Below are 13878 nucleotides of genomic sequence, written 5' to 3'. Positions count from 1 at the left end.
GTTCTATTGTTATCTCTAAACCTTTGCAAGCGTCCGTGTGTATGACCAGTCCTTCATGATGCCCAATAAGCCTACGCAGATTTTGAAGAAATGAAGCCCAATTATCTGATGATTCCGTCTCTATCACCCCATGGGCAACTGAGTAAAGCCAATTATGGCCATTAATGCTATTAGAGATACGACAGGCAAATCAAATGACCAAGAACAAAATTAACACAGGAGACATGAGATTTTAATGTGGAAAACCCCTCCAACACGAAGGGAAACAACCACGAGCTCCATCCAGTGAACTTCACTGTATTGGAAGAGGTTACAAATGACAGGGATTGACAACCGATCAACTTATCCCATGCGGCGGCTTACAAGAGGTATATATAATGGTGGCGACCTAGGTCGATACTCATCCATACTGCATAGGGGATCCCCCTACCCACACACGTCCGTGAAAGGGGTGGCCCACATGGGCTAACTTCAGACTTCACTACGCTCGTCAGAAGTTAGCCCATATCTTTATACTTGAATTTGGATCAGAACATAACAAACTCCACCTTGAGACAAATTCCATCTTGTAGAATGAACGAGAACCTTCTCCCTAAACAACAAAGTGAACAATTTCGGTGCCAAACATCCACTAGGGCTAATGAGTTATACGAACTAAGTCTGAGTAGAGCTCAAACTTAGCAACATGAACTCGCTTTGTCAACATATCAGCGGGAATATCATGAGTACAAATCTTGCATACCATCAGTATACCTTGCTCAACAATGTCTCGAACATAATGGTATTTGACAATAATGTGCGTTGTTTAATCATGGAACATCTGATCCTTAGTGAGGTATATTGCACTCTAATTGCCACAAAACAGGTTAAGGCAAGAATTATCTCCACAAGTTCAGCATATAAACTTTTCAGACACACTGATTCTTTACATGCTTCTTTAATAGCCATGTATTCTACTTCAGTGGTAGATTCAGCAACTACTAGCTACAGTGTGTCGGTGGGAAATGACCCCTATGGGATCACAAGAATCCCTACTATAGTTGCGGGGCGCGGGGTCGTGAGAAGAGCAGGATCAACAGTCAGCACAAACACTCAGGTCATTTACCCAGGTTCAGGCCGCGAGAATGCGTAATACCCTAGTCCTGCTTTGATATGTATATATGTGTTCTGGGAGTTCTTGAGCTAGCTACCACGAGCGTAACTTGTCCCAGGGTCCGAATCCTTCTCCTGGATGCTTTGGGCCTCCTTTTATAGGCAAGGGGATCGCCACAGTGGCACATAGGAGGTGGCATCGGGGTACTATGTTTAAGGCTATCGCTTGTCATTACGGGACAAGATGCATTTAATGCGCCTCTGACATGTCCCCTCCACTTTATCGCCGCCTCGCCCTGCCTTGACATGCGCCTGGGCCAGCGAGGCGGTCAGCGCCATGTAGGCTGGCAGGCTGCTGAGGTGGCATGGTGGTAGGGCCTTCATGAAGATTTGCATGCCACCACGTAGGCATGCGCTGAGTTGGCCGAGAAGCCTCATGTTGACACGCAGGCGCCTGCCCAGCTTGTGGGCTGGCAACTGCATGGAGCGGTGGTAGACTTTGGTGGTGCGGGCTTGGCTGTGGCCTCGCGGATGTCCTCGACAAGGGCCTTACCGGGCCCCCGACAAGGGTCTTGCCGTGGCATTGTGGTCGTCCCCGGCAAGGATCTTGCCGGGGGTCTTGTGGGTCTCCTCAGCAAGGATCTCACCGAGGTTCGTCGTCTTCTAATCCTCTTCTGATTTGGAGTGTTTCTTATCTTCACAAAGATCTGCATGCCACCATGGAGGTGCCTCCCGAGCCTAGGTCCCAACGTGGTTGGCGGTGTTGAAAAAACTGGGGCTCAAGGGTGGCTCCTCCGCTAGCATCGGGTGAGCGGCCCCGGCAAGGTCCTTGCCCGGGCCGTGGGGGTCGCCCTGCCAAGGGTTTTGCCGGGGGAAACCACCTTGCTGTCTTTGCTCTTTACGCCTCTGTCTTGGCGTTGCTTTGGCTATCTTGTGGCTTTGATTCCCTGTCCCTGCCCTGCTTAAGCGTGGCCGCAGGTGCGGCTCTGACTGCCCATGCATGAGTAAGGGGTACGAAGGAGCATCCCTACTTTAGTACACCGGCAGGAGCCCTCAGGCCTGGGCCACACATAAGCGAGAGGCGTTGTTGGGCTAGGCCCAGAAATGGTGCGCGGGCAGGCAGGGCCGTTTTTTAGTTGGGGCGATTTTTCCGCCCGCTGCGCTCCCCCGCGATCCGTGTTGCATGCATGACGTGGGGATCGCGCGCGTGAGTGATCGAAGCATGCTTGCGTCATCTTGCGGTGAACAGTAAAGAGGCGGCTTGTGTGTCCTTTCGAGACCACAGGGCCGCTGCTCATTTACTCTCCTTACTTGGGAACTGTCGCTCCACGCGTCCCATTACGCCCATCCCTCGCGGCACGTACACCGCATGCATGACGCAGGGTGAACGACATGCGCGTGGAATACGGGAAGTCGTGCACGCATGGGTCGATACGCATGCACCTTCAATTGGGCACGGAGGGCGGTCGACGGCCTCGCCCGCTGTCGCCTTAATGAGCCGGATTGGCTGACAGGGGCGGCCGAGCCCCGACCCCGTCCCTTTGTAAGGAGGGGAGCGGGAGGGATGGCGCCTCTCAGTCCTTCGCCATCCGCCTCTCCCCATCCTTGCTCCTTCCTTCCTTCTGCCATGGCGAGAGGGCGCGTTGATGCTTCATCGGTGCTAGCAAGGGTCTCCGCTCGACAGCGCGTCACTCCTCCCCAAGAGCCTGTGGCGGCGGAGCCGGTCACGAGGGGAAGGGGGAGGGGGCGAGGCCGAGGCTGCCGCGGTGCTCGGGGAAGAGGAGGACGGGGCGGCGCGTCGGCCTCGCCTCTACCAGCGGTCCTTCCCCCAATGGAGGGCCATGTTGGGGACAACCCTTGCGAGTTCTTCATCAGGCTGCACCGGCCAGCATGCTGTCGTCTTTGTCTCCTGACCCCATTCGCTCAGGAGATGGAGCTTAACTCGCCGCAGGCGCTGAGGCTGCACATGAGGGGCTGCGGGAATAGCAGCACATGGGCCGACATCGACTTCCCAGCCCCTCACGTCATGTATCTTCGCCGCGGGTGGAAGACCTTCACTCGCATCCACAGCCTGACGCCGGGGCTTATTCTCTGCTTCAAGTTGATGGAGAATGGCCTCCTCTCCGTCAAGGTCTTTGGCGATTTTGAAACTCGCCTGAAGTGCTGCGGGGAGAGCTCTTCGGATGACGAAGACTCGTCCTCAGGGGAGAGTGACAAGGAGGACAGCGGCAGCGACGACGAGGGTAGCAGGCGAAAAGATGACGGGTCCGACTAGGTGTCGGACCCACCGCTCTGAGGTGGTGTCGGCAGCAGCATCATCTGCACCGGGCCCCCTCTCCCGGTGGATCCGGCTCCTTGAACTTCTCGGGGTCTCCTCCTTGGGCGGCTGGCGTGGGAAGGCCGGAGAAGGCGGGTGGTGGGCCGTCAAGTCAGAGTACGATGGCACCGACGCCTTCGTAGCGTATTGACGGACCACTGCGTCATCTTCCAGCCCTTCCTCCGGCACCACCACCACCAGCCCCTTCTAGGCGGCCACCGACATGTTCTCTTGGCGCCTTCTGCTGCTCGTACCTCACTTAGGTGCTCCCTCTGCCATTTTTCCTTCTTGTTCCATTTCCTGAGGAGAGGGACAAGAAAGGGATTACGGGCACCTTATCTTTTTTAGCTTGTAGGCCTAAGGGCCTTAGTTAGATTTAAAACTTGTAACCTCTCTGTTCATGTTTTCATTCCGTACGAACTGTACCTATATGGAACATATTAATGGAAAAAGGGTGCTTGCCGAGTCTTGTGTGTGTGAGGAAAACCCATACCAAGGAACAAATCCTTGTTATTTTCAGTATAAACACCGTTGCCCAGCAGTAGGCCTTGCCGCTCCCCTACTCCGTTCGACCATACTCAGCCTTTAGCAGAGGTGGGGATGAAGTAAGGGTGGGCCCTACGCTTGATTCCTTGCCACCGCGGCTACAACCAGATTCCGAACCAAGAAGAAGTTCTTGGGTGGCAGGAATGAAGGGAGCATGACAGTCTCGGAATAAAACGAGGTTTCATAAGTCCCAATGTTCATACGGAAATGTATAACATGATATAGGAAAGCTTATCTGGATCTGCAGCCCCCGGCAACCCTAGCTCGCCGCGGGTGGACTTTTCTGTCTTCAGCCCCCGGCAAGCTTGGCTTGCCAGGGTCGGAGCGTCGGCTCGTTCTATTCCTTCCCTTTAGCTTGGCGGAAACACGTATGTACCCTGTGAACCAAAGAAGATGGACAGGAACAAAGAGATGCAAACTCGACCTGTATGCTAGGGGTTAGTCGCTGCTAGGCACTATCAACTCTAACTGAGGGAGAGACTCAATCTAGCATGCATGCTATAACTTAGGGCACCAGCGCTTTGTTTTATTTATGCTCAGGGTCTACGCCTGGCTTTGTATAGAGGGTTACATGCCTTGCCGCCAAGGCTTGTACAAAAGGTGGCCTACCGGGGGGCCCGGTAGCAGCGCCTTATGGGTAAAACTTGCAAAGATGCTCGATGTTCCAGGAGTTTCTCACTGGAATCGCATCTTCGATCTCCAGGCAGACTGCGCCAGGCCTGGTGACTCGTGTTACCCGATAAGGGCCTTCCCACTTCGGTGTCAACTTGTTGGAATTCTTGGTCGACTGAACACGCCGAAGAACAAGGTCTCCTCCTCAAAGCTTCGGGCATGAACCTTGCGGCTATGGTAGTGGCGCAAGGCTTGCTGGTAGCGTGCTGCTCTCACAGCCGCCCGAAGACGATCTTCCTCGAGGAGCCATCTTGCCGCAATTGCTCTTGCTCAAGCTCATCATAAGCGAGCACTCGAGGTGACCCATATATGAGTTCCATGGGGAGAACTGCTGCTGTCCCGTAAACCAGGCCAAAGGGCGTCGTTCTAATCGACCAAAGAACCGTCAGCAACTCATCAATCCAGCGCTTCCCGCTCTTGTTCTGCCTGTCAAAAGTCTTCGTCCTCAGGCCACGTAGCACTTCTGCATTTGCCCTTTCGCTTGGCCGTTGCTCCATGGGTGTGCCACAGAAGCAAAACAGACCTTGCTGCCGAGGTCCTCAATATAATGCATGAAGGTGTGGCTTGTGAACTACATGCCATTGTCGGGGATGATTCTGTTCGGCACACCAAAGCGGCAAACTAGCCTCTTGGAGAATTTGACGGCTGACTGTGCGGTCACCTTCCTCACTTCTTCTGCCTCTGGCCACTTTGTGAACTTGTCAATTGCGACGAACAAGTACTCAAAGCCCCTGACGGCGCAGGGAAACAGGCCCAGTATGTCGAGCCCCCAGACCGAAAATGGCCAGGAGAGATGGAATGTCTGCAAGGCTTGAGCTGGCTGATGAAGCTTCTTCGAATGGAACTGGAACGCTTCACACTTGGTTACTAGTGCCATCGCATCCTGGAGGGCAGTGGGCCAGAAGAAACCTTGCCGGAAAGCCTTGCCGGCAAGGGCCCTTGACCCTATGTGGGAGCCACATATGACTCCATGTATCTCCGCCAACAGCTCCAGTCCTTCCTCCCAGGAGATGCACTTCAATTTCACTCCATTCGGTCTTTTTCTGTACAGAATATTGTCAATGAACTGGTACAGAGCAGACTGGCGGGCTGCTTTCTCTGCTTCCTCCTGCTCCTCAGGAAGCTCCCCTATTTGGAGGAACCGGACGGTATGTTGCGCCCATGCCGGAGCCTGCGGCTCGACGACAAGGACCAAAGGCATTTCTTCTGCCGCGGGAACGGTTGCCTCCACGACAAGGGCTTGGGGCCCTGTCGGAGTCGGTTGTCCCCTGGCGGGCTCGGCGTCCACGACAACTCCTTCACTGGCGGCTCCAGGGAGCTCGATACGGAAGTACTTGCTGGGGCCGGACTTCCTTCGCTTATTCTGCTCTGTTGATGGTTCAACGGATGGTTGAGTTAATTGAAGCACAAAGGTACTTGGTTCCACAGGTAGCTTGAGGGCAGTGCGCTTTGATAGGTAGTAGGCGATGCCATTCTCCACTCGGGGGACATGCTCTGCCTGTATACCATCGAAGCGCTCCTCCAGTTTCCTCACTTCCTCCACATAGGCTTCCATCAACGGGCTCTGATAATCCTTGTTGATCTGCCTCACGACAAGTTGCGAATCGCCCCTGGCGATGAGCTTCTTGACTCTGAGGTCTGCTGCGATCCTGAGACTGGCAAGCAATCCCCCGTACTCAGCATTGTTGTTTGTCGACATCTCCCTGGGAAAGTGCATTTGGATCACGTACTTGAGGTGCTCTCCGGTGGGTGCGACGAGCAGCACACAAGCACCGGCGTCTTGTAGCGAAAAAGCCCCATCAAAGTACATAATCTAGTTGCGACTCATTTCCTTGCCGAGGAGAGTGGTCTCCTGGACCTCTTCGTCGGGCGTCGAGGTCCATTCGGCAACGAAATCCGCCAAGACTCTGCTCTGAATCGTCGAGGTGCATTTGAACTTCAAACCAAAACTTGACAGCTCCAAGGCCCATTCCACAATCCTTCCCGTTGCATCTGGGTTATGCAGTATCCGTTGCAATGGAAGACGGGTAACGACGGTGATCTCATGTGCTTGGAAGTAATGACGCAGCTTCCTCGAGGCCATAAGGAGGCTGGAGAGCAATTTCTGCACACTAGAGTACCTCGACCCAACCCCTGCAAGCGGGAGCTGACGAAGTAAACTGGGTGTTGCACCATTTTCTTCTTCTGCACCCTTCACCCAGCCGCACGCGCCCTATCGCACTGGTGTCAGACCTTGCCAGGGGCTCAGTCTCGCCGGGACCATTCTGGCCCGCCATCCGTCGACTCTGTCGTTGCTGCCGTCTCTTCATCGACCTCCCTCTGCGCTACCAGCGCGGTGCTAACCACTTGATTTGTTGCCGTTAGGTACAGCAGTAATGGTTCTTGTGGTTTAGGTGCAACCAGCACTGGGGTAGAGGAGAGGTATTTCTTCAAATCCTGCAGCGCTGCCTCGGCCTCCGGGGTCCACTCCATTGGGCCTGCCTTCTTCAAGATCTTGAAAAAGGGAAGGGCACGCTTAGTGGATTTGGAGATGAATCTGCTCATGGCGGCAACGCAGCCAGTGAGCCGACGCACGTCCTTGATCTGCTTAGGCGCCTCAATCTGCTCGATAGCCCTTATCTTGTCTGGGTTTGCCTTAGTCCCACGCTACGACACAAAGAACCTGAGAAGCTTGCCGAACGGGACACCGAAGACACACTTCTCTGGGTTCAGCTTAAGGTTGATCTTGCACAGATTTGCAAACATTTCCTCTAGATCTTGCACAAGTGTTGCTTTGTCCTTGGTTTTGACCACTATGTCATCCATATAAGCTTCCATATTTCTATGTAGCTGGGGCTCAAAACCAATTTGGACTGCCCTTGCAAAAGTCGAGCCAGCACTCTTCAACCCGAAAGGCATCCATAAAAAGCAATACATACCACATGGGGTGATGAATGTTGTCTTCTCCTCATCTTCTCTTGTCATGAAGATCTGATGGTACCCTGAGTAAGCGTCGAGGAATGATAGCAGGTCACACCCGGCCGTGGAGTCAACAATCTGGTCAATGCGCGGTAACGGGAAAGGATCTTTTGGACAAGCTTTATTGATGTATGTGTAATCAATACACAGCCTCCACTTCCTGTTTGCCTTGCGCACCACTACTGAATTGGCCAGCCACGTCAGATGGAGCACCCCTCTTACCAAACCTGCCGCCTGTAGCTTCCTGATCTCCTCCGTGATGAAATCCTGCCACTCCAGAGCTTGCTTCCTGACCTTCTGATTGACGGGCCGTGCATGAGGATAGACAGCAAGATGGTGCTCAATCACTTCCCTGGGAACACCGGGGATGTCGGATGCTTGCCATGCAAACACATCGACATTCGCCCGCAGGAAAGTGACGAGCTCGCTTTCCTATTTGCCATCGAGGGTGGAGCTTATGGTGAAAGCTCCTCCCATGCCGTCCTCCCTGACGGACACCCTCTTGGTCTCTGGTGGTGCAGCTCTGGACTTCTTACTCTTGCCGGTGGAGCTCTCTGGCACGTCCTGACGGGAGCTTAACACCCCGAAGAGGTGCACTTGCCGGAGTGGGTGTGAGGAGTCCCGCCAGTCTTCTTTCCTCCTGGGGCTTCAACGGCAGGAGCAACTGCCTTGGCGACAACTACTACAACCGCTTCCCGATAGAGTTGATCAGCGCAAATCAACGCATCTTTCTTGCCGAAGGGGACGATGATGATGTTCATCATCCCGGGCATCTTCAACGTGTTGTAGGTGTAGTGAGAAGCCGCCATGAACTTGGCCAGTGCTGGGCGGCCGAGGATTCCGTTGTAGGGCAAGGGAATCTCGGCCACATCAAAGACAATCCTCTCTGTCCTATAGTTCAACTCGCCTCCAAACGTCATGGGCAGCATGACCTTTCCCTTCGACTGGCTCCTCCCCGGGTTGACCCCTTGAAACATGCCCGTCTCCTCGAGGTCTCCATTGGGGATCTGCAGCCTCTTGATCACGACAGGCGAGATCAAGTTTAGACCGGCCCCACCATCAACTAGCATCTTTGTCGCCTAGAGGTTGCGGATCGTTGGTGAAACCAACAACGGCAAGCACCCGACCGCAGTAGTGCGGTCAGGGTGGTCGTTGGTGTCAAAGATGATAGGCGTGCTGGACCACTTTAGTGGCTTCCGTGCGTCGAGTGAGGGCTCCACCGCCGTGATCTCATGCGCCCACTACTTGAGCTGGCAGTGGGATGCATGCAGCAAGGCGCCACCATCGACGCACATGGCCTCTGTAGCTTTCTGGAAATCGTGGTCACCGGACTCATCGTCCTCGCCATGATCATCATCTTCCTGCTTCTTGTCGCGGCCCCGGGCGGGCCTCTCTTGCTGATTATCCTTGCCGCGACGGCCTTCTTGGCCGCCATGCTTCTTGCCGGATCCTTCGTCACCATCCTTGCCCTTCTCCTTGTCCCGCCGTTCATATTCAGCTTTCTGCTTCTCAGCGAGCAGCTCAACTTGTCGGCAGTTCTGGAGGTCGTGGCCTTTGGTGTGGTGGATCTTGCAATACTGGTTGTCGGAGCCCCTGGCTTGTCGGCAGCCGCCAAGGCCCGGCAAGCAGCACACCCGGCAACTTCCCTGCAGGGGTCGCTTGCCTTTGCCTTTTTGGCAGTGCCGGTGTCGTCAGATCCTTCAGCGGCAAGCACGATCTTGCCCTTGTGCTTCCTGTTACGGCGCCGTCCCTTCTTCGCTGGGGCGGCGGTATCATCTATGGAGTCGGTTTCCGCGGCCGACGTCCTCACCGGGGTACTTCCTCCCCTCTTCAGCTCGAGCACATCGATCGGCCAGAACATAAAGTCCGGCCACATCCTTGACCTTGTTCATCGCCAGCTCCTCACGCATCTTGCGGCTGCCTACATTCTGGTGGAATGCACTAATCACAGCGGCGGGATGAACGCCTAGGATGTTGTACTACACTCGGCTAAACCTTTGGATGTACTTGCGCAGGTTCTCTCCTTCCTTCTGGGGATGATGTGCAAATCGCTCGCCTAGCCATGAGCTTGATGGCCTCCAGTGAAGGCGCCAACAAACTCATGACACAGATCCGACCAAGAAGAAATGGAGTCCACGGCAAGTGCATCAACCAAGACATGACATTGGGCTTGAGCTCCAATGGAAAGTAATTGGCAAGAACCTTATCGTCGCGGGCTCCAGCAGCCCGCATCGCGATGGTGTAGATGCTGAGGAACTCCGACGGGTGGGTCTTGCCATTGTACTTTTCGCCAACGTCGGGCTTGAACATGCAGTGGGAGGGCCACTGGAACTGCCGCAGCTCTCGGGTGAAAGCCGGACAACCCACCTCGTAAGGCAGGCCACCGTAGCCCCCCGGTGTCGGGTGGTCCATAGTGGGCCCTGCCCGCCTGTCTGATTGATGGTGTGCATCACGCCGGCGCTCGATGGTGGTTCGAGCGTCTTCAAGGGCTTGATCCCGGAGAACATGACGCTGGTCACGGTGGGTCCGCGGATGGTACGACGCTATGGAGACATCATCACGAGCATCATCGCGAGGAACGACACCCGTAGTGGCTGGCGTGGGGAAGGAGAATGCATCATTGCTGCATCACCCTCGGCCCTTCCTGCGTTGGCATGCGGTGGCTCGACGGGGCGACGGCCTAACGGCACTGTCGGTCGCGGCTCATCTTTGTTGGTGATGCCGACGAGGCTCCGGACAGTGGCCCTCCATTCGTCGAGCTTCTCCGCAGCAGGAGGAAAGTGGAGGAGCAGTTGCGCGCGCGCCAGAGCTTCTGTTGGTGTGGGCGGTGACAAAAGCTGCGTGGACTGTGATGCGCTTCGACTTCTAACTATGTTAGAAGGAGCCCTATCACGTCCCTATGGATGTCCGCCATTTTTGCCAGCACCTCGGCGTGCATGCTGGCCCTCCTCGTCACGTGAAGGGCGTGCAGGGCTCTTCCCAGGACGGCGCCCAGGGTCACCAGCGGGGCGGCGTTACTCATCGCGCACACTTGAGAGGAGCACGCCGTGGGCGCTGGTGTTGGCGTCTTGGAGGTCACCGCGCCGCCACCTGGCGGCACGACGACGCCTCTGGAGGGCCCCGCGCCGCCTGCGGGGGGCCCAACTCCATCTCTAGAGTTTGCAGCGTGTGGCTTATCGCCTAGCGTACGAACGACGCCGCTCACCAGGCCTGGACTGCCAGGGCGATGTGGACGTTCATGGGCCGTGCCACGGGTTCTTTCCGTGACTGGTCCGCACCGACATAGGCAGTCCGGTCCTGGATGAACTGATTGCCGTGGTCGTCTTTCTCTTGGGAGCCATGGCGACGAAGAATTGCGCTACTTAGCTGCTAAACCAGATTCTCACTACTGCGCCCCCTACCTGGCGCGCCAAAGATGTTGGTGGGAAATGACACATATGGGATCACAAGAATCCCTACTACGATTGCGGGGCGCGGGGTCATAAGAAGAGCGGGATCAACAGTCAGCACAAACACTCAGGTCGTTTACCCAGGTTCGGGCAGCGAGAATGCATAATACCCTAGTCCTGCTTTGATGTGTATATCTGTGTTCTAGGAGTTCTTGAGCTAGCTACCACGAGCGTAACTTGTCCCAGGGTCTGAATCCTCTCCTGGATGCTTTGGGCCTCCTTTTATAGGCAAGGGGATCGCCACGGTGGCACACAGGAGGTGGCATCAGGTTACTATGTTTAAGCCTATCGCTTGTCATTACGGGACAAGACGCATTTAATGCGCCTCTGACGTGTCCCCTCCACTTTATCGCTTCCTCGCCCTGCATTGACATACGCCTAGGCCAGCGAGGCGGTTAGCGCCATGTAGGCTGGCAGGCTGCTGAGGTGGCGCGGTGGTAGGGCCTTCACGAAGATTTGCATGCCACCACGTAGGCATGCACTGAGTTGTCCGAGAAGCCTGATGTCGACACGCAGGCGCCTGCCCAGCTGGTGGGCTGGCAGGTGCATGGGAGCGGTCGTAGAAACTTGGCGGGTGCTGGCTTGGCTATGGCCTCGCGGATGTCCTCGGCAAGGGCCTTGCCGAGGCCTCGGCAAGGGTCTTGCCGTGGCATTGTGGTCATCCCCGGCAAGGATCTTGCCGAGGGTCTTGTGGGTCTCCTCGTCAAGGATCTCGCCGAGGTCCATCGTCTTCTATTCCTCTTCCGATTTCGAGTGTTTCTTGTCTTCACAAAGATCTGCATGCCACCATGGAGGCGCCTCCCGAGCCTAGGTCCCAACGTGGTTGGCGGTCTTGGAAAAACTGGGGCTCAAGGGTCGCGCGCTCCGCTGGCATCGGGTGAGCGGCCCCGGCAAGGTCCTTGCCGGGGCCGTGGGGGTCGCCCTGGCAAGGGTTTTGCCGGGGGAAACCACCTCACCGTCTTTGCTCTTTACGCCTCTGTCTTGGCGTTGCTTTGGCTGTCTTGCGGCTTTGATTCCCTGTCCCTGCCCTGCTTAAGCGTGGCCGCAGGTGCGGCTCTGACTGTGCGTGCACGAGTAAGGGGTACGAAGGAGCGTCCCTACTTTAGTACACCGACACAGTGTACTAAGGTGCACAACCTCCACAGTAACTCGTCATTATCAACAATTAACTCCTCATTATGAACAATTAACTCCACATTAAGGTGCACAACCTCCACAGTAACTCGTCGTGGCTCTACATTTGTTGACAAATTGGAAACAACACTCCTGCTCATGAAAACCTTATTAGTTTCAGGATTCCATAACATGTGTCCATTTACTCCCGAACCATAACCAACAAACACGCACTCCATAGTTCTAGGTTCTGGCTTTTCATTATAAACATGTGCATATTAAGTGCAACCGAAAACTCTCAACTGTGAATAATCAGTTGGTGTACCAGACCATACCTCAATGGGAGTTTTCTTATTAAGTGAAATGGATGGTGACATGCTGATCAGGTAGCAGGCGGTGGAGGCTGCTTCATCCCAAAAACGTTTGCCCATGCGAGCATTGGACAACATGCAACAAACCCTAGAGATGATGTGTTTGTTCATGCACTGATCCATATACCATTCTATTGAGGAGTGTGCGGGATGGTGTGGTGCTTGATGATGCCCAAATCTCTGCAATATTTGTTAAAATCTTTCAAACATAATTCCATACCATTGTCAGTATAGAGTATTTTTACTTTCCTCTCAGTTTTCCTTTCTACCATAATGTTCCATTCCTTGAAGGCATTAAAAAAATTATACTTATTTTTGAGAAAATAAGGCCACACTTTTGTAGAGTAGTCATCAATAATTGTAAGCATATAATGAGCACCAACAAGAGAGGGTTTACGGGAAGGTCCCCATAAATTAGCATGTACATAATTCTAATATACTTTCTATGATATGAACATCAACATTGAACTTTACCCTCCTGTGCTTACAAAAAATGCAGTGCTTACAAAACTCCAACTCACTTATGTTGCAGCCATCCAAAAGTGGCCTCTTGGTCAATTATGCTAGGCTAAGTTTACTCATATGCCCAAGGCGCATATGCCAAATATTAGTTTTACTAGATTTATCAGAAGTAACAACGACAACAACAACAGTACCAATAATAGTGCTTCCTCTAAGAACATATAACTTGGCAGAATTCATATCACCCATCATATGGACGAGGGAACCTTTTGTTAGCTTCAGAACTCCACCTGAACCGGACTGCTTTGTCGGTGCAACTGTAACATCCCAAATTTTCAATTTGGAATGTTATACATTAGATCATCATTGCATATCATATTTTATTGCATTTTGTTTTGATCCTAGAAATTTCACGCAACTCAAGGACCCGCGGAGAGAGTTGGTAATTTCGTTATTTTCTTAATTGAGTTTTTCTCAAATTTAGAAAAAGGATCTTTGATTTTAATTATTTTATCTTCGAATATTTCAATTATAAAAATAAGAGACAGGGACTAAAATGACTTTCCCAAAATAAAGGAATATTGAAGATTTAATAATAAAATCAAATAAGATTTTATTTCAGAGTTTTATTATTTGAATTACGAAAAACACGCGTTTTTCAAAATTGCATTTTAGGCCCAAATAATTGTTCATCTTGTCCGGCTTATTTTTACAGGACGGGGAAAATTTATTTCGGGATTTTTGGAGTCCGTTTAGTATTTCTTTTCTTTCTTTTTCTGCACGTACGAATTATTAAAAAAAAAAAGAAACCGACTCCGGGCCGTACCCGAGTGGGACTCCGCCCGGGGGGCCTTTATAAGCCGCATCACCCTGCCCCGAAGCCCACCCCGCTGCCGCA

The sequence above is a fragment of the Triticum dicoccoides genome, chromosome 3B, assembly GCF_002162155.2.
Source record: "Triticum dicoccoides isolate Atlit2015 ecotype Zavitan chromosome 3B, WEW_v2.0, whole genome shotgun sequence".
In the NCBI taxonomy this organism is placed as follows: domain Eukaryota; kingdom Viridiplantae; phylum Streptophyta; class Magnoliopsida; order Poales; family Poaceae; genus Triticum; species Triticum dicoccoides.
Note: the sequence above shows the minus strand (reverse complement) of the source record.